The 25302-nt window shown below is 38.3% G+C and overlaps 1 long non-coding RNA gene across 3 annotated transcripts in view; it reads left to right on the top strand.

Annotated features, from left to right (window-relative positions):
* Positions 1-25302, top strand: part of LOC135205437 (uncharacterized) — a 222642-nt gene that overhangs the window by 13781 nt on the left and 183559 nt on the right. For all 3 annotated transcript variants that reach the window (XR_010312534.1, XR_010312532.1, XR_010312533.1), the window contains exon 2: positions 22541-22622. This is a non-coding gene — a long non-coding RNA (uncharacterized LOC135205437). The remainder of the gene's footprint in view (positions 1-22540; positions 22623-25302) is intronic.

Here is a 25302-nt window from a genome sequence, read left to right as displayed (position 1 = left end):
CTGAATGAAACATATTCTGCGTTATGAATATACTGAAATAGATGAATGACGTCCCGCTGTGAAGGCGTTAGTCACAAATTTTATTATCACTGGCCTCGAGGAAAGCAATCATCGAGTATGAATAATAGACCTTTATTAACCTCCGTCTCCCCTTTTCAGCGTAATCAAAGGGATTTAAAAATTTCTTTGGATACTTTAAATTTGGGACCTATTGAGGGATGCGTTCGAGGGGGTGTTTCAGATACCCCGCAATATAAAATGTATTGGGAGGAAACGCGTTTCATAGAGTTCAAGTGATTTTTTGACATAGGACGGACTTGCCACTGTACTAAACCCCGCGATGATAATACGAGCGGATTAGCGAACGGGTCTAACAACTGCCCAGGGAAGGGACCTGTCGCGGCCATGATGTTAGCGCGTTTAAGACTATAGGTGTGTACTTTACGCGCTCCTTTTTATATACAAGCCTTAATAATAATTAGGGTGAATGGAAGTTGACGGCAATAATATTTGTTTAATTTCTATAATGAAATACTACAGGTTTTTCCTACAATATAAAAATAGAACGTACAGTAAAAATGCGAAGTATAATAAAAATACAATACAATATCAATTCAAAATATAAAAACTAACTGTGTATATGATTATAGAATAAAATATACATATATCACTATAATATATTAAAATATATGAATATAAGATAAAAATATATAGTAAAATATATAAACTATGACACGTCAAGTATGATACGACCCCGTTTAACTAGGAGAGGGTGGGAACCATTTCCCGTCGAGAAGTCAAAGACGTCGAAGAGAGAGAGAATTAACATTGTATATTTTACTATTCTCTCTTCGACGTTTTGAACATCCTTTCACCCGTGGGAAATGATGTGATGATGTAGGGTCGGAGGAATAGGAGGAGTAGGAATTCTCGAGGTGCTAGGAGCGGGAATATTTAAAATTGGAGAGATTGCCGCTACTACCGGCGCCACCACTACCCTCTCTAGCTCCTCCTCCTCCTCCTCCTCCGCTATACCCTCCTCCACCCCAATGTCTGGATGTCCATACGCCAACGATTTATAAGGTGTCACATAATATCTCTTGTCCTCTAAAGGACAGAGAGATACCTTTCGCTGGCTCGTATGACACATCGTGCCTCCTACTCTTTGCAAATTGTGCACACGAGTATAAGTAATCTCATTCTTTTCGATTACAGCTCGATACTGGTCATGTGGAATGGTCTTTTGCCGGCACCTTTGTACAACCTTTCAAGGTGTTGCTACGACTAGTTTCCTGTCAGATACGAATAAACTTTAGGTTAACGCCGATGAATTCCCTCATGAGTTCAGCCCCCGTTTCAACCTTCACTAACCCGAGTTCCCCCTTACGTGACTCATCATACAATTTGTGAGTTTTGGGGAAATTACTCAAATCCATGTAGGGTTTGAGCGCACCCTTCAGTTCCCGATTGAGGTTATCAGTCACCAGGGAAAAGATCAAGCTGTCAGTGTCGGTATACAGGAGCTGAACTCGGTGTCCATACTGCTTTCGAAGAACGTCGTAATAGAACCGATACATCATATCCTTCGCCATGTCAAGTATACTGAAACCGATATAAATCGGGGATTCAGCCATAACAGACTCTTTGCAATGGTTTACAATGTACCTGTCGTTACCCGAGTTTTTCCAAGACTTGTACGTGTGTTTTGGACACATTCCTGAGGAGAGAGGCTTCACCAGGTGGTGACGACAGTTCTGGGTAGAATAATTCAATGAATTTTTTAATAGTACACCGAAAAGACCGTTCATTATGATTTTGATTGTGTTTTCCTCTTGTCTGGATCGGTCTCTTTAGCACGCCTTTCGGCATTCTCCAGAATATATTCCCTCAAATAAAAATCCTGTTTGAATTTGTACACTTTCCTTATTACATCAACTTCGAGACCGAGCCTTATCAACGTTTGTAATAAGGGAAGACAGATCAAGTGATTACGCATGGGTAAATGCGTACCCGTCAAACTTGACATTTTTTCTTGGGTAGCTTCACCTTGAACTTATTCATCAGGTTTTTACTATAGGGCGATAGATCCTGGTGAGTCACATTCATGTGATGAATGGCGAGAGGGAGATCATCCGTTGTAGAGCAACATCCCGTCTAACTGGTTTGTATCGAGCAGTATGAAATAACCGTATTCACCCTGCGAATCAATGGCGGTAATATCGCTAGCAACAAAACTTTCTAATTCGGCAGGGAAAAGTTCAATTATTTCACCCAAGGGCATTTTGTATTTACTCATAACTGTGGGATACAACTGGTGAAATCAACTTACAATATATACGATTGAGGATCACCCACCCTAAAACTGGGATTTAACTCTGGATTATTAGCTACGCATTGCCTTCGAACTAGACTACAAAAACCGCCGCGGATGTTTTTACAAATTAATTGATAGAGTTCACCATTCGAAAATGAGGGGGAGACGAAATTTTAGAGGAATATAGGAAAGCATCGAGTGAGAGAGAGGTAGAAGTCAGGTAACGGGCGGGGTCTAGTCCGAATTGCGCCATGTCAGCCCTTCCTCCAAACGCTAAATAAACGTCGGCTTAATAATCCCACATCCATTAACAAATACAAAATGGTGTAATCTAGAAGATTGGTGCAATTAGCGCTGTTCAAACCTTGACCAGTGTGCATAGCCCCCCGCCGCTGGAAAGGGTTTCTCCCGTTAAGTTCCGAATCGAAAAACATCTCGAGAAGGGATGCCGGGCTTTCGCAGGATATTGAAACCCGTCACATAATCATAAGGGTAGTACTGTTTAACCCGTACCCAAAACTAATCGAGACAATCCCGAGAATACTGGATTAACACTGACGTGCGATTTCGAGGGAACCTTTCTGTTGATATGACTCGAGGCGAGACTAGAAAAGGGTCCCCCTAATCACGTTGTTGCTATCACGAATCTCAGATTGCCCGATCTGGCCGAGTAAATTTAAATTTTACCTACCCTCGCGTTCAGAATTTCAAAATCATGCGAGCCCCGCCTCTTTCAAGACCAGGGCGATGTCCATATGACAAATTGTGTACGAACACTGTTAAAGTTGCTCCTTAAATTGCATATTTCAAATACACTGTTGACACAGTGCACACACAAAAGTTTGTCCCGTGCCACAAAATGAGCGTGATGTCGCATTTTCGTGACTCCAGCCTTGAATTCGACGTTACAATCCCTCGCAATGAGTGCTCGCTTCAAACTTATGGTGGATCAGGAGTCATATGTAAAGGATACGCACGCATTCGTTCACGCAATAACGCCCAGATTCCCGGTTTCATGTTCTGCAAACAATCATCAACGCATTTCTCTCCGTGACTTAGTCTATGGGTACCATATTCCTTCCCCCCGCTTTCTAAAACAGTCAACGATCAACGTAGCAGTAAGCGAAAGCTTTCTGCCGAGATACTATTCTTGGATCGTCTTCTCCGGTCTTCGGTTGAATATTTATACGCTCAAATCCAGGAAAGCCATGTGCGAGATTGGCAGCAGAGCTTTAACTTTAGTAAACTTTTTAAAATTTAATTGGCCGGGTCCCCTGGGTATTCGACAGTGGTTCGAGCAGTACAGGCCCTGTGTGTGTGCCTCACGGATGGTGGGACTATTAAACAAAGTCAAACAATTGTAACACATACCACCCGCGTGCTCAATCCCCCCGCCCCTGCTTGATCCGTGTCGAACTTCTTCACGAATGCCAACATATCCTTAATCAACGAACGCGTTTGGTCGTCAGTGATTAATAACAACGTGACCCAAATGAGGGCTTTTGGGGGAGGGTTACCACTTTCCTCGCCAGATGTACCGTCCAAATGTTTTTTTTCCCGCTCCCTTTCCCCAGACTAATTCACATAATTTATACAGATATATGAGGGTTATTTCCCCTTTTCTAATGTTTTGAAAGAGTCATGGGTCAAACGGCATATGTGGCGAGTGTTTGATATTAAATTGTCCCCTCCCCATCCTCCTCATTAAGACACGAGGAGGTTGTTAATACGTGTGGGAAGGTTATCCCGGAGTACAAACGTACGCTTCTAAACGCTGTAACGACACAGTTGTACCCGGACTGAATATTGATAACCTGATCACTACGCGGACTCCCTTGGGATACACCTTGAATTTATTAATATTCACTAACTCACGCCGCGTGATATGAGTCAACCCTATCCAGCGAGGTCATACACAACCACGAACCCCTCAGTACGGTGAGTCTCTCTTCAAAAGTTATTAGCTTATAAACTCAATAGCCTCCTCCAGGGATTCATAGATCGAGTTCAATCGTAGTGAGGGTGGGTGGAGTACATACATAAAAAGCACTTTTTTCATTCATGTCGCCTAGCATCCTCACGCTGGTGATAATAACGCACAGTATAGCATAGCCGCGATACTACCTTTTCAAGGAAGTTACTGTGCACATCTTCGCGTAATCGGGCTATGCTACTACTTAACTTCATTGCCACGTCAATGTGGTGACCCTACTGCGCCGCATAAGAATAGGTAATCACTACCTTATTTACCCTCCGTTCTTTCCCTCGTGAGTGAAGATTTCCCTTCTGGTTCCTACACCTCCACCAACGCGCGATGGCTTCATTATTATTATTACTCCCCATCAATCTTCATTCTAATGGGAAGTCTTCAGCGAAGGATCTGTAAGATCATTTTAAATAAGCACCGAGTGAACGTGTATGATAATAATAATAATAATAATAACAACTGCAAAAAAAACCGCAATAATAATAATAATAATAATATAATAATAATAATATAATATATTTTTACCTGGATCGGAGGGTGGTGAGGATGATTCATCATGGCGGTTAGAGCTGGACATTTTCTTTAATGACGTGACAATCTGTGTGATAACAAATTTGTTTATGAATATGGTGTGACATAACATGAACGTGGAGGTTTTTATGTACATATATTTTTTATAAACCGATGCCCATTGTTAGTCATACAGTCTACATTCAACATGTGTGGCGATCACATCATATACGTGAATAGCAATGCCTGTATAGGTACATTTTCCAGAAAATCGGGCGTGTAAAATTTACCAATAGGTTAGCCGTCCCTATATTCATTTACGAAAGGAGTGAATATGTCTAGTGGGAGTCATTCTCCCGAAATTATATTACGCTATTAAACCAGGAGACGTTGATTTTACTATTCAATTTAACGCGATCTATAACGAGTCCCGATGGGGAAACGCGTTTATAACGTATATTTATAATTCCATTTCGGGTGTTTGTTGGTGGTGATATGATGTCGACTAGAGCTTTAATACGCCAAAATTATTGAACAATTATCTGAATTTTACGGTGAGCATATTCCGCGGAGCTATCTGCAGGACGTGTTATTCTCATGGAATGATGACACGAAGAAAATGAGCATTCCACATATCGATGCAGGAGCGGCCCAAATTGATATGATTGATTCATACGATTAAACTCAGTGCTAAAGCAGCTAATATGTTTGGTTTTCAATGAAAAAGTCGGATTTATATACAGTTCGGGTGCGTTTAGACCTCATCACGTAGAAATATATTCCAGCAAGGCGTTGAATACGTTTACCTGTATTCGGGTATCGTTCACCTACCATCTTGGGTGAAAAATAAAATGGTTAATCTCTTAGACTGCTTCACGTTAGGATGTGCATGTGGTAAAAGGTTCCGCATAATGCCATTTATAAACCTTTAAATACCATTGACGTATTGGATTACATTACTATCGATGTCTCGGATCAGGAACGGTTGAAGAAATAATGTTTTACTGAAAAATGGGGTTCTATCGTGCAGTCTGCATATAGACCTAGATAAAACGCTATCGAACTTTTCTTATAAATACCATACGTGACATATACCCGTCATAGTATTTAACCGACATGGCTGGTGAACACACCATATATTTGAGCAGTCTCGGCTGTTTAGACACGTATACCAAAATACACCTTCGAAAAATTTGCCAATAGATTACCTACACCTATATTATTACCTAATGGGGTTGAATATGAAGTAGGTTTAGCTTCGATCATGTTTTCCCGGGGAGTTATTACGCCTATATTATCCAAAAGATGATTTTATTCACTCTCGAATTTATTACAGAGCGTCATAAACGTGATAGGCATACATATTTGTATAGACCGAGAATAGCAATGTTAGCGGGGGATATGAAGAGACTCGTGAGAGCTCTTAATAAGGACGTGTATGATTATTTGAAAGTTTATTACGGTGATAATTTCATAAATTATTTTAATAGTAACGGTATATTTCATTGGGATGAAGATTTAAGAGAATTACTATACCACGTATCAAGAGAGAGAAATTGAGAACGGGGGACGGTTAAAAGTATATATTGTCAAATTTAGCGGAAAAGCCGCGAAATTATTAGGTTTTCATATTAATACCGGTTATGAAATATAATGCGCGTGAACTGATGAACACATTTCCCTTGATTCTCTACCTGATAATTGTGGGGTAGATTATATATATGTGTATACGGATATAGTTCAACCGACGATTTTTGGTGGAGACTAGAAATATATTGGACTGTTTTTACTTTAGCAAGGTGGTAGAGGAAAAGGAATACATAAACTACAGTCTACAAAAATTGTTGACACGAACATCTTGGATCAGATTTCTATTCTTATCACGGATCAAAATGGTCACCTTTTACATTTCACTAAAGGACTCGAGTGGTTACTTGCTGCTCCGTATAAAAACCTAGAGGAAAAATTAGATGAATAGGTGCGTATATAATTCGATGTTCACCCTTGGCATTCCTTATTCGTGATCGTAACACCCTCGAGTGAACTAAAGAACTTGCGAATCAGTTCCACTTAAATTGTTTGGGAATAGTATAAAAACAGTAAAATGAGAGTGTTATTTGCGCCTCCTTCAGAGGCGGAATTTAAAAAAACTATTTTATTAGACCCTTCATTAAGGAGGAGGAGGGGAAATTTGAGGATATTTTCCGTTTTCTATCCCGCCGCAGAAGGGGAAGCGGTTTTTTTTTTCGGCCAATAAGTGGCGTTGCACGGAAGTGCTTCCTTTTCTATTTAATGCCGCGAAACCTTCAGTTTAATGAATTCGGTAGATCTGTGTTATCTGATATGGTAAACAGCGGTTTTTACCTTTAAAAGAATCCATAAAACGAAATGGTATAAGGGCCCTCAAAACTACTGGACAACGAATTTTAAGCGGTACTGGAAGGAGAAGGAGAACGAAGACGGAAGAAAACAGTGTGAAACGATTAGTTAGACGGTCGAGTGTGGGAGAAGAAAAAACGGAGGAAGAGGAAGGGCACACGAGTTAAATCTAGGGAGTAAATATAATAGGACGTGTACGATCTTTTGTAACTCATTCATCAATTGACATTCGGCGGTACGCACTCGTTCTACCCTTCATCTAAAATTATATAAACCACAAAACATGGCTAGCGTATTGTTCATAACATACCCGGAACTGGTAATCAAGTTTCCTGTTTCATCGTATATTGCGGGTATATCAGAATTGTTCCCGAATGTTAATAGACGGAGAATTATTGGAAACTTCAATTAAATTCAAAGGAAAAAGACTGGATTTTTACACCTTGTAATATTTCCATAAATCAGTTTCTATCTGATAAATATATAGAATTTCGCGTTAATGGGGTGGCAGGTTCTTTCTTAGATTTGTCAAGTATAGCTTTAGAATTATATATCACCAATAGATAGGGACAACACGCAATTAGTGCGGATGATGTCCATGTGTCTGTCGTTAATGGTATTATAATACTATTTAAATCCGCTTCCGTTTTTCTTGAATGAAAAGTTGGTGGAATCCTGTCCGGTATTTACTATCAATCATATATCAAAATGTTGAAAATGATTAAACCCTCGGCATTACCTACCACCGGCCGGGGGGCGGGATTTTTATACGATGGACTATCATGTAAAAACACACGGGGTAACTCGGCAATTTACTGCCAATACCTTCGGTCAAACCAGCAGGTGGGAGACGAAAGTTATGGGTGACATTAAAAAACGAGGGCGTGCATACATATTTTCCACTTCTTTTGGATATAGCGACTATAGACATGTATTTACTGGATTCGGTTGATTTTGAGACTTAGACTCGAATTAGCGAATAATAAACTGGGTTATGGCGCCCACACAGACGGACATTTAAATGTGCTGAATATAGAAAAGGCTAAATTATGGATCGATAGAGTTACCCCCACTTATAACGCAATGTCGGCTTTAAATGAAGCGATAGCAGTTAAATCCTATACAATATATAATTTTGATAAGACTTTATACAAGACATACGTTATTGGGGCAAAATGAAAATTCGATTTTAATTGATCAGCCTTTTAACAGTTTGTATACCTGAAAAAATCACATTGGCCATGATTGATATGGAAACATTTTCAGGTGATTACGCTGCCAATAGTCTATATTTCAATCTTTCGATTTAAATAAATATACTATTACCGTTAATGGAATACGGTATATAATATCAATGTAGTTTCCCGAATACCATCATGCAATTATATCGAGACGCAGAAAAAGTATAGGGGGTGGCGGTGATAATCTGATCACTTATGATAGTTTTAAAAAATGGTAGAGTATTTACTGCTTTAATTTTGTGGTGGAAGTGTTAAGATTCCATGCCAGTGGGAATTTCGGCAACCTGCGAATATCGATCAGGGCTGGTACGGCTACGCCTAGCCCTTGCATTATTTTACTTTTGGGGATACCAAGGTATTTTTAACGGTGGATGCGGATAGGGTTATTCAGTGTGATGTTAGGGGTTAAAAAATGGAAGGGGATACAAAGAATTGAAATTAAGAAATTTAAAAGGTTTCACTCGGTGACCGGTTAAATATTTAGGTGTGTTCGCTTCGGATGAAGTAGGGATTTATGACATTGCAGAAAGTAGAATTAAACCTTTAGTTTTTTTATATCTAATACATTATCTTCGTCTACTGATATTCCTATTGTTTGGTCATTGGTATGTTTTTTACGTGGAAAATCACCTAGAAATATAATTCTTCTTTTTTGATAGTTACGGTATAAATCCAAAAGTTTATTCGAATGACTTCTCTAAATTTATATATGCGCATCCCGAATATAACCTCTATCGCCTAATAAAACAAATACAACCTGATAAATCGTACAAGTCGGTCTTTACGTTAGGTTTTTTTGTTCATTGCGTGAGTCACCGTGGTGTGAAAGCAGTATTAATCCTTAAAATACAAAATGTATTCTCATTCACCTCGTTTGGGAGTAAATGATAAATGGATAACGGGATATTATTTTAAATATTTGAAAAAAGTTTAAATGTTCACATTGGGAGGTCGGGGGTCAAACGTGCTATTACGTACAAGGAATGTCTCCGCATCTTGAACAACTAAGGTAAATGCATATTTTTCTTTGATTTTTTATATTACTCCCATTTTACTTCTTTTATTAAGGATATATTCTATATATGTATCTACACCTTCAATCACATAACTTTTTTTACTTATTTCAGGATGAGCTGTGAGAATCATTCGCCATGAACGTCGGTGTTAAAACTGCTAAGGACGTCTTAGGTTCGTTTTCCTCTTAAAACGTTTTTTTCGGCATATTCAGGTTAAAATAAGGATACACTGTGAAGTTATATTGGGATGCGTGCTGAGACGGTCTGACAGCGATTAGTGTATTGAATTTTGTAAACTCTTTATGTGGTCATAAATCCTTATGAATAATTATATAGGTGTTTTTTTACTATGCCCATAATGCATTTGAACGGAAAAAAAAAACGGGAAACGGAGAAAAAGAGTGCGTGTTTCTATGGAATCAGAACTATTATTAAATAAATATATAACACGATCGGTTTTTACATACCTTCACCGGGTTTGCTTGCCTCCGTTTTCCTTCAGTAGTGGGTGGTGGCGAAAGTTGATCGGGGGTTGCACTGTTGTGGGCCCTGCCAGTGGTAGTTGTTGCATCTCCCTACTGCTACTTCTTTTTCTTCTCCTGCTTTCATGGTCTGACCCGTTTTCACCTTCCTAATAAATGAGTTTTGGGGTTCCAACACATAATAGTAATGGTGTCTGACGTTGTGGCTACTTCGTCGCTGACAGTTCACTACTAGAGTTATTTCCCATATCTGAAAGGGAGGAATATGACTGTTTTATTATATTCCGCTTCTTTCAACGGTACATTATTTTATAAGAATATTATTCCATATACAGATGAATCTAGTGCTGTTTTTAATATTTACTATACTATATGTTCAAGTAAATGGAAAGTGTTTTTATATGCTACTTACTGAATAGTGAACGGAGGGAAATGACGTTTTCGGTCAAGAGAAATACTTGTAGGGACGGAGGGTCGGGTGTTGTTGGCACTTACTCTATACACTTTGGGTAAGGAATAACATCAATTTTCCCTTGTCGGTTTGTATTTTATGGTGTTCAGTGGGAAGTAATAATCAGGTGTGACATGGTGTTTCGATGAAGTATTGTATTCCAAAAGATGAAGTTCACGCCTTGTAGCGATAGAATTTATCCCCATTGGTTGGAGGAAAGATGTGTGGAAGTTTTATATATGAGTCATATGTGTGTGTGTGTGTGTGTGTGTGACGGCCTTTTGTCGTGAGGAAAGGATAAGGCTTGTTTATTCGTGTCTGCGAGAAAAACTGACTGGAGTGATACTGATTTGATAAAATGATTCATGTGTGGATGACCTTTGGCGTGAGGGGAATGAAATAAGACTTGTTTATTCATGTTAGTCTGAATCATTGCTGGGTGAGGCTTGATGCTTCGTCACAACAGTTTGTAATCAGTGATTTGTGATAAAGGGGTCTTGGTAGGCGGGGCTTTCGTATTCATTATCTCTTGAAGGATTGTCACATCAAGACGTGAACTCTCGCCTGGCTTCATCAGCCTCCCTCTTGCAATTAGTTTTCGGGGAACTTGTCCGAAAAACAAGTTCAGAAGAGGAATATGTCTAGTAGTGGCCACTAACTGTGTGACCATGCAGGAATTACGGTGTTGTGGCGGACGTCATTCGAGCTTATCCATATGCCGAATTGGCAGGTTTTCGATATTCTCGCCACTGGTGCATCATATGCCTGTCTTCGTGATAGGGGTATTGAAGGGTCCGCCATTGTGAAAGACCTGAAAATATCACATCTTGGGGAATGCGACGAAGAAGTTGATCTACCCACCATAGCTACCTTATTACACAATACGGTAATTGGGTGCCCCCATTGAGATAATGAATACGCGCAAAAGAGCGTGGCTTATTCCAAAGATGAAGATCACGCCGATCGTTTTTTTGGGCGAGATACCAACAGATTGAGGTTCAAATCACTTTTTTTCTTCGGTCAAGAAATTGAAGGAAGAATTATTTAAATCATCGTATGACTAGTCAAATATGTTATCTTTCCCTGCTGGCATCGGTCAGAGCGGACTGGTTAATACGACTTGGGTTGAATCAATATTTACCTGTAGTTAGCTACATTCAGTGATGAAATGAGCAAAATTGGTAAAAATATGCTGCGTGCTATAATTGAAAAAGAATTTTATTTAATCCCAATGTTGGAGGAAAGGTGTGTGGAAGATTTATATATGAAAAACTTGTTAGCTAAATTTAAAAGCTTTGAGTGGGTTTAGATGAAACGTCGTCGTCTTCGATACACGGTCGGGGAAAGTGCTGGAGAAGATGTTTGTGGTATATACTAAGGGCTGTGATGTGAGGAAACAGGTTAGAAAAATATATAGTAGCCGTGTAGTGTTTAGTTGAAGTATTGTTTTTGAAAAGCGAATGCGCATATTAACGCTTTCGTGTTTTTTTTTTTTTGTACAGTTTTTTTTCTAATGTGTATTTGTATGGAATATTAATTTCATTCCCCTGTAATTTAGGATTGGTTATAAATATAAAATAACAATTTTCCGTCTGTAATTTGATTTTTCAACCCTCTCAAACTCGGTATAATAAATAAACAAAAATTGAAATGTGTACCTTTGTCTTGTGTTCGCCACCTAGATTATGACTCAAATTCTATGAAAAATAAAATTTCACGTTGGCGTGAAGTCAGCTGGGCAAATATGGCGATAAGGTCTCGTTTCTTCATATGTGTGTGTGTGCGTGATTCATCATCAGATAACATTGACTCTGATATGGTTGGGGGATTGGGGGATATCACATGTGGATGAAGTCATCGCCAATATCCTTTTATCATGATACTCTGAATATCTAAGCAGCTGTGTATATATATATAAAAACAAAATGTAACGGCTGAGAGAGAGAGGGAGAGGGAGGGAGGGAGGGAGGGAGGGAGAGAGAGTATATTCGCATGCATATATAAATTTAGAGATTTTATAGGATTGATGAGGTAAACGTCCGGGTTTACTTTGAAAAACAATTAAAGGGGACCATGAGTCGCAAAAAACAGTGACTGAGTCTATTTGGGGTCGGGTGGGGTGGGTCAAGTTTTATTCCCGTAGAGTTACTGACACACAGGGGTAGAAAAGTGGAGTCAATTTGGGGTGGGGGTTGAAATGTTTGGTTTTTATTCCCGAGAGTTACTTGGACGTCAGGGGGTAGGAAAGGGCGGGGCTTTTTTTTTGGAGTCAATTTGGGGGTCGGGGGTTGAAAGAATGGTTTTATTCCCAGAGAGTTACGTGACGTCACAGTGGTAGAATAGTTGGATCAATTTGGGGTGAGGGGTTGAAAATGTTGGTTTTTATTTCCCGTGAGTTTACGTGACGTCACAGGGGGTAGGAAAGGTTGGAGTCAATTTGGGGGTCAGGGTTGAAAGAATGGTTTTTTTTATTCCAGAGAGTTACGTGACGTCACAGTGGTAGAATAGTGGAGTCAATTTGGGTGAGGGGTTGAAAAATTTTTTTTTTGGTTGGTTTTTTATTCCCGGAGAGTTACCGTGATTGGCACAGGGGGTAGAAAGGTGGAGTCAATTTTGGGTGTAGGGCTTGAAATGTCGGTTTTTATTCCCGAGAGTTACGTGACGTCACATGGGGTTTAATGTCAGGGGTTGAAGAATTTGGTTTTATTCCCTTAGAGTTACGTGACGTCACAGGGGGTATGAAAGGTGGCGTCGATTGGGGTTTAGGGGAGGCACGCCCCCCTAATATGAGCTCATGTACGTACATGAGCTTGTTAGACAAATGGAGCAATTAGTGCTCATGTACGACATGAAGTTTCCTACAAATGGAGTCAATTATGAGCTCATGTACGTACATGAGCTTATATAATACACAATGGAGTCAATTTGGGGTCAGGGGTGGCCACGCCCCCCCAGAATAGTGGAAGGTTGAAAGGATGGTTTTATTCCCTTATAGTGTATGTGACGTCACAGGAGTCAATTTGGGGTCAGGGGTGTGGCCACGGCCCCCAGAAATAGTGGAGGGTTGAAAGGATGGTTTATTCCCTTTATAGTTAGTGACGTCACAGGGGTAGAAAATGTGGAGTCGATTTGGGGTTAATGGGGGCCACGCCCCCCTAATATGAGCTCATGTACGTACATGAGCTTGTAAGACAAATGGAGTCAATTATGAGCTCATGTACGTACATGAACTTATCATACATATGGAGTCAATTATGAGCTCATGTACGTACATGAGCTTATAATACAAATGGAGTCAATTTGGGGTCAGGGGTGGCCAAGCCCCCCAGATAGTGGAGTCTTATATGGGGTCAGGGTGGCCACACCCCCCAGACAAGTGGAGTTCTATATGGGTCGGTGGGCGGGGTGGCCACGCCCCTTTTGGGGGTTTGGGGGTTGCCCCGCCCCTTTTTAGGCCTCACGTACGTACATGAGCCAATCAGGAGGGGGGAGGGGGGTGGGGGTAGCCACGCCCCTTGGGGGGGGTGGGGGGTGGCGGGGCTAGAAAAGTGGAGTCTATATGGGGTCTTTTCCTCTACTAATGAATTAAGAAACTACGCCAATTCTACGTTGGCCGTGTGTACATACATATATATAATATATTTATTAAGCCGTATTCCCTAACAGGGAGTAAATTCCCCCTCCCCCCAAAAAAAATCAATATGAAAGGATCTCATAAAATCATATTTATACTGTACATAGCAAGTATATACCATAATACAAAAAAAAGACGAACTTCACTGACACACCAATAACTAGATAAACGAATCAACGCACAGTAGACGCGGCCCTAATGATAGCAGAGGAAATCAACCCACCTTCTTCTTCTTCTTCTACTTCTTCTTCTTCTTCTTCTTCTGCTTTTCTTTAGGAAATAGAATCACCGGTTGATTTCTCCAGCTCCTCGCTGCGAGTGAAAGGAAAGGAATGGCTTTCATATATCTCGAGAAGAGGGTTTTGATATTATTATCCCCTCCTGGACAGGATGCGAGGAAAAACAAAAGGGTTTGAAAAATATACGAATTTTATTTTGTGTTTCTGCTGTTGTATATTTTATAGATTGGATGAAAGCGTGGAGAATATTTTGAGATCTGTTAAAGTATGGGGTGGGAGTGAGGTCCTATTCTATACTCTGTTTTTTTCCATCAGTCCATCCTCCTGTGGTGTTTGCGCATGGTAACACTGCGTCCCGGGCTATAAATAATATTCTATTTCGAATATTAACGGTGTAATTCGCATACTGTAAATTATTAAAACACTCTTCAGTTGCAAATGTACAACCAGATATCCTTTTATTTACCTAAAATTTACACATAGCGTAACTATTTAAAGCCCAGGACGCAGTGTTACCATGCGAAAACACCACAGGCGGATGGACAGATGTAAAAAAACAGAGTATAGTTAGAAATACATAATCAGAATCCCCGTATGGGAGTAGTGCCGTCAGTGTACTGTAGGCGTTTCGTAAGATTCTTGGCGGCGTCCCTTCGGCCCTGAGCTGCAGCCCCTTTCATTCATTCGGTCTTCCGTTCATATTATCTTTCTTCCATTTTACTTTCTACCCTCTCCTAACACATAGCAACTGTGAGGTTTTCCTCCTGCAACACCCTGAAAACCTCGTTTACTCTCAGTTTCCTCTCCGCGCAGAATGACCTCGTAGGTCCCAGCACTTGGCCTTTGGCCAAGTTTTATCATTCATTCCTTTCCATAATCAGATCTAGTCGAAGTTGGTTTTGGTCCTTCAGTGTATGTATTGAGAAATGGGGTTGAAATTGTAAATTGGATGAAAGTCTAGTATTGAAGTTCATGACCACAAATCACCTATTTGTGACATCAGAATATTGAATGGCATTTCTCAGGAAACAGAAGTTTTTATAGTATAATTATTATTATTATTATTATTATTATTATTATTATTATTATTATTATTATTATTCATGTGACCCCTATTCATATGCAACAAGCCCCACAGGAGCCATTGACTTGAAATTCAAGCTTCAAAGAATATTATGGTGTTCACTTGAAAAAAATAACAAGGTATAATATAAAACAGGAAATAGAATTACCATAAGCACCGGTTACCTCGAGACTGCAGCAAGAATTAAGAATTCGAAAACAAGAGGGAATATGATGGGTCTCACGGTATGCAAATGCGATTTCTGTCATGAAATTCAATTTCCCACAGCCGGGTTAGGGACGGTGTCTGAGCTAAATTCATTAAAGCGAAGGCTGTTGCGTCAGCGTCTCTTTATAGCTCCTTCAGGATCTACTCATCCCTTCAAAAAAAAAAAAAATCTGAGAGCGAAAGGGGGAGAGCAACAACACACAAACAACCAGCTCTCAAATGGCTCAGTGTTTCTTTATCTCTGCTCCTAAAAAAATAGGAGTCTTTTAGGGCTGAAGGAGAGATTAGCATGACCAAACAAACAAACAAACCAGATCTCAAATGGCTCGGTTTCCCTGGCTTGGAAAGGGGGGGGGGGGGGGGGGGGGGGGGGCGCTTCTGATCATCCCATGGGCCTGTTGAGAGGCGAACTCGACCAATCCCTCGCCTTCTTCCTCCTTCAGACGAGGCGTAAATTGATTCCATCTTAACCCATCTTCTGGCAATCCTCTTTTTGCCTCCCCAAAATCGAATGATTTGTTGACTCAATCACTCGACCATACAACCCTGCACAATGAGAGGAGGAATTGAGGCCGCGTTGACGTTTATGCCAGGCCTTGGCGATGACATTACCTGCAGAGCCAACTCGGGAATAACGCGGGGGAAGGTTGGGATGATTATTGGTAATGCTGCCTTTGCCGTGAATGTTTGTCAGAAGGGTGTGGGTGTTCCACAGATTGTATTCAACATCCTAGAATATATTTAACATCAAAGAATATATTCAAGATCCTAGAATATATTTAACATCTTGGAATATATTTAACATCCCAGAATATATAACATCGTAGAATATATGTACCATCAAAGAATATAATTAGCATTCTAGAATATATTTGAGACCTTATAATATAATTAACATCCAAGAATATATTTAACATCCTAAAATATGTTTAAGAGCTAAGCTTATATTTAACATTCCAGAATATATTGAACATCCTCGAATGTATTTAACATCTTAGAATATATTTTACATCCTGTAATGTATTTAACACCTTAATATATGAAACATCCTAGAATATATTTAACATCTACAATATAATTAATATCCTGGAATATATTTAACAGTCTTTCGTTAGCATTCTAGAGATTGTGCTAAAGTTGGAGATTGATTACTTACTGTTCATTTCAGTTTCCTTCATTTCGTGCTGATTTTCTCTTGTAACGTATCCTAGCATTCTGCTCTATCTTAACTCCTTGTCAGGGGGTAGCGCCATCAGTAGACCTCACGCAGTGCACTTTAGGCATTACACAAGAGTGTTTACAGCGTCTCTTCGGCCCCTAACTCCACCCACTATTTTAGCCATTTGCTTGACCTCCGTTCCCGCTTCCTTTCTTCCATCTTGCTGTCCAACTTCTTTAATTGTTACTTCTTAGTGCAGCTGTAGGGTTTGCTCCCAGTTATGCATTCTTTATTTTTAGCGCTGAATGGCTGAAGTTGGTTAGCCCAGCGCTTGGCTTTTCAGCCCTAATCCCACCACTCAAACCTAACCTATTCTGTGGAAGTTACTTAATGACTTTCCACATTGCTCCAATTGTATGGATGTAGATCTTGAATAATAATAATAACAGTTATCATATCAGTGATAGACATTTTTAAAAAGAAAAAAAAGTCTCCCCTCCTTATCAATTTCCCCAGCGAGAGATACTGCAAGGAAATCACTTATAACCGTCAGGTACGTGAAGGGTCCATCTTGACATGCAGCACGATTGATTTGCTTTGCCAAGTCGCCTCACGTAGCCAACTTGCAGCAGCTGCTTGGAAAGGCAAGCACGGGCGTCACTGCCTGTGGTGTCAGGGAAAAGGTGGGGGAAGGAACAGGAAGAATGATTTAGCAAAAAATAAAAGAATAGGCGATAGGTTGTTTTGTTTTTTTTGCCGGAAAGTATACACATGGCTTGCTTTGCTTTCCTCCTGTTGTTAGAAGTTATTATTATTTTTATAATTATTATTATTATTATTATTATTATTATATTATTATTATTATTATTATTATTTTGAATAAACCTTATTCATATGGAGCAACCCCACCAAAGGGACCACTGACTTGAAAATCAAGCTTCAAAAGAATATTATGGTGTTTATTCGAAAGAAGTAACAGAAGGTAATGGGAAATACAGACAGAAGAGATTAGGTATTAGAAAAAAAACATATATTAGCAAGTAATGAAATTAATCATTAAAATTGTAAATAAGATATTAAAATGCAAAGTTGAATGGTATTACGTTCTGTAACCACTGTAATATGTATTTTTAAGCATGATTTCATCAAAGCATTCGGCCACACCTGAGCTGTCGCCCTGTGTAATAAAATCAGTCCATAGGTAAAATTATTATCCCGGTAAGGGGTTCAATGCCATCAGTGCATCTCACGGGGTACTTTGTAGGCATTACTTAAGGTACCTTGCAGTGTCTCGTCGGCCCCTAGTTGCAACCCCTTTCATTCCTACTGTACCTGCGTTTATATGCTCTTACTTCCCTCAACCCTCTGCTAACAATTGTTTCATAATGCAGCGACCTTTTTACTGTCAATTTCTTTTTCATCGCTAAATGATCTCATAGTTCCCAGCGCTTGACCTTTGGACTAAATTTTATATTATATTTCATATATAAATTGTCTTTGGGAACTGCAATATAACTTAGACGTTCGATCATTTAACCACCATCGGACACCTAAGAAGATATTGACCCTTGGAAATGAACCGAGTTGATTTAATTATGTAGAAAAGTTCAGTCTTACTAAAAAAAAAAAAAAGTTATACAATAGTTTTTAACCTCATATTCCGGGAAGAATTTGGAAAAGAACTCTCGGAATTTTAATGAACTTGTGTTAATTGAGCGGTTGTAAAAAGTTTACTGGTAAAACTTACTAGACTGAGAGATTAATATTAGAGCACCGTAAACGTTTTTGGTTTTATATGGATGAAAGTTATACACACACACACACTATATATATATATATATATATATATATATATATATATATATATATATATATATATATATATATATATATATATTATATATATATATATATTATATATATATATATATATATATATATATATATATATATATATACTATATATATATATAATAAAGAGTTCCTCACACGAAGATAAAAAGAGGTAATCAAGACTTTCAACTGTTGCAACCCGCGCATTATATTTATGCTGCGTGACTTATTTCCTTAGCAGATTGTCTAATATAAGGTAAATTACAAGTTGATTAATTAATTTTGTACACCCATCCTGTTGGCAGAGGAAATTCAGAACATCTATAAAATAGCAGGAAAATTATGTTACCCAGTGAATTTTATTGATAGTTGCCTCCAGTTTGCCAATAAAGCTTTTTCTTAGTCATGAAAGGTCAGGTATTTTTGACATTGAAAATGTTGTAGTTTTGCCATACCGTTTGAATTATTGTCGATTGCACGTAGCTTGAAATGTCTGAAAATGAATATTGTTTTTAGCATGACTTCGACTGTCAAGAATTCATTGTTTTTAAGGCCCTGTCCGCACTAACGGGCACTGCCCGACGGGCGAACACTGTTCCCATAAACCGTTTCACTATACTGACTGGCCGAGTATGGAGCCAGAACGATGCGATTTTCTGGTAATGCTACATCAGAAGCGAGAGAAAATATAAACAGCTGGAAGTGCCCGACGGGCATGCTCGCTAGTGTGGACATGCCAAAAAGCCCGACGGGCAAACACTGTTCCCATAAACCGTTTCACTATACTGACTGGCCCTGGTAACGCTGCTTCAAAAGCAAGAGAAAATATAAACAGCTGGAAGTACCTGACAGGAATAGCCGCTAGTTCGGACAGACCCTGATAAACAGTAATACCAAGAGGAGGTGTGTACAAAATGTAATTTACCTTATATTGGACAATCTGGTGAGGAACTTAAATATAAATATTCGGTTGCAAACAGCTCAAGCGCCGTCTTTTGTCACGCAAGAGACTCAACACCCAATAGACTCGAATTCAGGTAGAACAGTTTTTAGAAGTATTTCAATACGTGACGGACTGGCGTGATGGCCTTTTTTTAGATGGATGAACTGTTAAAAAACTGTATTTCAAATGATTCAAACGTAAAACAAGCTGTTAGATATTTTTCAAACAGATAATTTTCTACTGTGAATTGTAGTAATGGTTTTGGTATGAAAATTTATTTTGCATACTTAAAAAGCTAGTTGACATGTTTTTTTATTGTTATCTGTTACCCCATAATTCTTTCATGTGTAAGTTTCTTCTTAAAAATTCTTAGTACCCTGAAGATGACTTTGGATTAAAAGTTGAAAGTCTTGGTAGCTCCGTATATTTTCACATGAGGATCTCTTATATACTTCATCCACGCGACCTTTATGGAAATAAAAAACATATATAAATAATATGTGTGTGCGCGCGTACGCATAAATTTACATATTACGATTGTTAATGATTTTCATCAATCACTGTTTGTCAGATTTGTCTTGAAGAAAACAGCGAATGCATAGGAAATTCTATCAGCCAGAAGATAGCTTCGAAGGAGACTCTCTCCCCAGCGATGGAATTTTCATAAAGTGCATTATTAATTGTACAATTTTGCAGGCAATACGTTTCTAATGTGCACATGAACAGTCGTGGGTAGCTTGGTAAGACATATAACTAATTTTTATCTATATTAATAATTCATATTGAAATATATATATAATCTTATATCTAGATTTGATATAATAATATATTCATAAGTATAGATAGATATATATCGATATATATATATTATAATACTATATATATATATATATCATAGAACATATATATTATATAGTATATATGTATATATATATCTTATCTATCTATATATATATATTATATCTATATATATATATTATAGATAGATAGATCGATAAGATTAAGGATAGATAGCTATATACATACACTTAGTGTCACTACTAATACTAATACTCCTGCTAACATAACCCCACGAAACGTTAGTGCTCGTTTGCATTGCAACCACAACAACAGCGCTAACAATAACAACTATAGAAGCATCGTCAGCATCAGCAACAACAACAATCAACCTAATTATCACGGCCAAAATAACCCATGCAACTTATTAACTGGTGAGCCTTGGCAACTATTGAATCGATGATTCGCCTATCTCCCTGCAGCACCCTGTGATGGGGAAGATCTGATAAAGGGGAGGAACTATGATACTTCGTAAAGATTCCCGATGCTTAAAGGTTAGGTGTGAAAAGGGGAAATTTAAAGGAGAGAGAGAGAAGAGCTTTAGAATAATCAAAACTAATGAAATTTAAGGGACCTAGTGAGAGAGAGAGAGAGAGAAAGGCACATATACCGGGTGTTTGAATAATCGAAACGAGGTCAAGGATTTTAAGTACGAATTTATAATTGTAATTTTGGGGATGATTTTTGGTATAATTGTGTTTGTTAATGTGCATTGGTGGTATTTACTCGCACAAACAGGGTTTTCGAATAATATAAAAAACTAGGTAAACTTATGTTTTGTAATTTTTTCATAATTATGTTTGTGCATATCTGTGGTTCTAACCACAAAAGCATACACACAAACAGGTGTTTAAAATAATCAAAACTAGGTAAAGGATTTCACCTGAGTGTTTGTAATTTTTTCATAATTATGTTTGTGTATATCTGTGGTTCTAACCACAAAAGCATACACACAAACAGGTGTTTAAAATCAAAACTAGGTAAAGGATTTCACCCAAGTGTTTGTAATTTTTTCATAATTGTATGCTTATGTATGTGTATATCTGCAGTTGTGAATTCTACTTACACACAAACAGGCAAGCAACTTGCACAGTTTTTCCATGATGCGTTCCTATACTTGTCAAAACACACTCATGCCCCAGGTATGAACCTCTGTTATATACCCCGATTTTTTTTTTACTAAGTCGTAAAACCAGCGTAAATTGGCCATAATCCCGCCTGATAAGCCAGGCGTGAAAGGGTGTAAAATCCGTCCAGAGAGGTTGGGGACTTTTTGTCTTAAAGAAAAATTATTTGATTTTTTCAGTAACATGTTTTGGTTTTCTGTAAAAGAAATTATTGTGCCGGCTTTGTGTGTCCATCCGCACTTTATTCTGTCCGCCTCCAGATCTAAAAAACTACTGAGGCAAGAGGGCTGCAAATTGATCACCCACCCTCCAATCATTAATCATAGCAAATTGCAACCCTTTAGCCTCAGTAGTTTTTATTTTATCTAAGATTAAAGTTAGCCATCTGGCAGCGGTTTCCGGAGGCATGGGACGCACCCTCACTCTGCCGCATCTGGTGAACAACTGGAGAGCTGCCGGTCATAGTTGATTGTTTTATACAGCATTATAGTCGTATAGAGAACTCGATTGCGTCGAAAAAACTTCGGTGCCTATTTTTACTTGTGTTTTATAACCTCCATCCATCAAAAAACTGGTTTGTGTTTTCTTTTGTGGGTAGAGGTTGACAGATTTCTATACCCGAGTGGGGCGAGTGCCGTCAGTGTACCTCATGCGGTGCACTGTAGGCAGTACTTAAGGGTCATTACAGAGTCCCTTCGGCCCCCAGCTGCAACCTCTTTCGTTCCTTTTACTGTAGTGACGTTTCATATTCTTCCTTACATCTTTCTTTTCCACCCTCTGCTCTCAATTGTTTCATAGTGTAGCTGCGAGGCTTTCCTCTGTTGCTCCTTTCTAACCTTCTTTACTCGCAGTATCCCTTTCAGCGCTGAATGATCTCATAGATTCCAGTGCTTGACCTATGGCCAAAATGCTATATACAGCGCAACACTTGTAGCAGACTCGAACTTCATTCACTGTATAACACGTATGGGAAATGGTGATTCTGTAGACGCAACAAAAGTATATGATAATGTGTCATTATTTTATTTGCATTTTGTAGAATACGGGTAGTATAATCAATATTGATTCTCATCATCCCTTTCCTTTTGACTTTACAGAAAAAGGTGGAGAATACCTGAAGGCAGAATAGAAGTACTCGAGTATCCTGGTTGTAGACTGAAGGAAGACCTTCCCTCAGAGGTACGGCTGTTTCTTTCAGTTTTGCTGCACGTAGCATACTTTAACTCTTTTCATTTTATCTTCAACTTGATTTATATTCATATGTTTGGTGTTGTACGGTGCACCGTTTTACCTATTGTGACAAATATCTGATACCATCTGTTACGATAAGTTGATCCCCGTGAGTTAATTTGATCAGTGAATTGTACCCGGTAGTGAGTCGACTATGATAGATCACAGAATGGTTAGAGAACATTCTTGTAACGGATTAATATTGAAATATATTTGCTGTTTACTGAATGATAACTCCTTCCGCAGTGTGATTATGCACACTTGACCATAAATTGTTTTGTTCAATACACTATTACCCCTAAATATAATATATACAAACATATATATATATATCTATATATATATATATATATATATATATATATATATATATATATATATATATATATATATATACAGGAAGGTTGGGCATCTGGAACGCCGTATATTCAATACAAATAGGATGGAAAAAGCCAGCGTAGCATTATCTTTTTATTTTCCAAGTTTTCGAGACTTTGAATCTTATCTTCAGGGCTGTAAAATATAAAAAATTAAAACAAGACTCAGTATTAATATCAATTATAAAAATGAAAAATCATAAAAATTAGTCTAAAAAAATAAAAATAACATAAAAAGTGAAGAATGTTGAAATCAGTACCTATGTCTATTGGAGTTAAAAACAGAGTGACGTTCCCTCGTTTGGAAAGGAGGACGTCAACTATGATATAAACAAAACTTGTGCCCGTATTAAATGGTCAGCCCTCTTCCACAGTTTTGTTTATAGCATAATAATGATGTCCCACTTTCCAAACGAGAGAACGTCACTCAGTTTTTAACTCCAATAGAGATAGGTACTGATTTAAGCATTCTTCACTTTTTTATTATTTTTTTAGACTAGATTTATGATTTTTCACTTTTATAACTGATATTAATACTGAGTCTTGCTTTAATATGCATAATTTGTATATTGTACAGCCCTGAAGATGAGACTCAAAGTCTCGAAAAATTGGAAAATGAAAAGATAACGCTACACTTGCTTTTTTCTATCCTATTTGTATTCTATAATATCTATATATATATATATATATATATATATATATATATATATATATATATATATATATAAATTAAGCTTAGGAATAAAGAAGACCATTAAAATTCGGCAAGTGTTTCCACCTCTTGTCAAACAGTAAGTGTTTTGGTAGAACACAGCGAGTTCCCTAAGTTTCCGGCCATTAAGGGGTATGTGATTTGTTAGATTCCTGCTGAATTCAAGGCACGTGTAGTGTTCATCTTGTTTTTTCTTCATTCGATCCAAGGAAATATGGTCGATCTTCATAGGTTTCCACGATCTTTGTGACACATTGGTGTAACATATCTATTTAGTTAAAGCAGCTTTGAGTTTGCGGCCTTTGAAATGACGCGTACTTATAAAAAAAATTATAATTCGTGAAGCGTTTGAAGTTCTCGAACCACTGCTTGAGGCTTAAATCTTGAAAGGTTACAAGTTTCAGTCATCATAATGGCTATTTAGTCATCCTTAGCGTCTCAGAGAGATATATTGGTACCAGAAGCTGACAGTCGTGATTTTGTCGTTCTTTTAGAGACAGTATCATTGCTTGAGAGAGAGAGAGAGAGAGAGAGAGAGAGAGAGGAGAGAGAGAGAGAGAGAGAAACTCCCTTCCACGAAGAGATAGAAGGCACGCATGTAATTTAAGTTTTCCTCCCTATCCCCTCCCCTCCTCCCTTACCAACAATACTTACATATGAATACATACAGCCCTTGTGTTAATAAGTCTCTTAATTAATGTAGGGCAGTGTAGGCTTATCATTTTGTATTTTGCTTATACTACTGTAATCATTAGATGAATGACTGAGTAACTTGAACGAAGTAAGCCGATTGTAACTGGCAGTAAGTAGGGAAAAAGGTTACTTAAACATTTTTAAGTATTGAGATGATGTTGATATTGTTTACAGGCACTAACGAACACGATATATATATGTATGTAAATGTGTGCATGTTCTCATATATATATGCATATATATGTACATATACATACCTACATGCACACATCATACATACATACATACATACATACATACATACATACATACACATTGTTTGCTCGTTCAAATAGTGAGCGTCTATTTATCTGTTTGTCCATTAGTGATTGAGCAACGGTCAGTGTTTCCTGGATATTAATAGCAATAATTAAGTCGAAAAATTAAGTACTTAGGCAAGAAATAACCTTAATTGGTGTTATGTCTTTTAACTATCAATAATTGTTTACTTTTTAAAGCGCGTGGTGGATATGAGAGAGAGAGAGAGAGAGAGAGAGAGAGAGAGAGAGATTTTTATATTTATGACTTACAAACAGAAATTTCATGAATCTCAAAGAGACAGGCCACTAGATCATGAAAACACCAAGAGAGAGAATATATATTTCATGACTTACGAACAGACAGGTCACTGGGCAACGAGAGAGAGAGAGAGAGAGAGAGAGGAGAGAGAGAGAGAGAGAGAGAGAGAGAAACTAGCTATCTCACCCATGTCGTCATCGTATAAGTCAGATTCCTGACGTTTGTGTAAGCGGAAGTACAACCGCCCTCTCCAAGTGCACCTCCCCCCTCCTCGCTTTAATTACGGAAT

The sequence above is a fragment of the Macrobrachium nipponense genome, chromosome 24 (genome assembly GCF_015104395.2).
Source record: "Macrobrachium nipponense isolate FS-2020 chromosome 24, ASM1510439v2, whole genome shotgun sequence".
Lineage (NCBI taxonomy): Eukaryota > Metazoa > Arthropoda > Malacostraca > Decapoda > Palaemonidae > Macrobrachium > Macrobrachium nipponense.
This window is presented reverse-complemented; position numbering and strand designations above follow the sequence as displayed.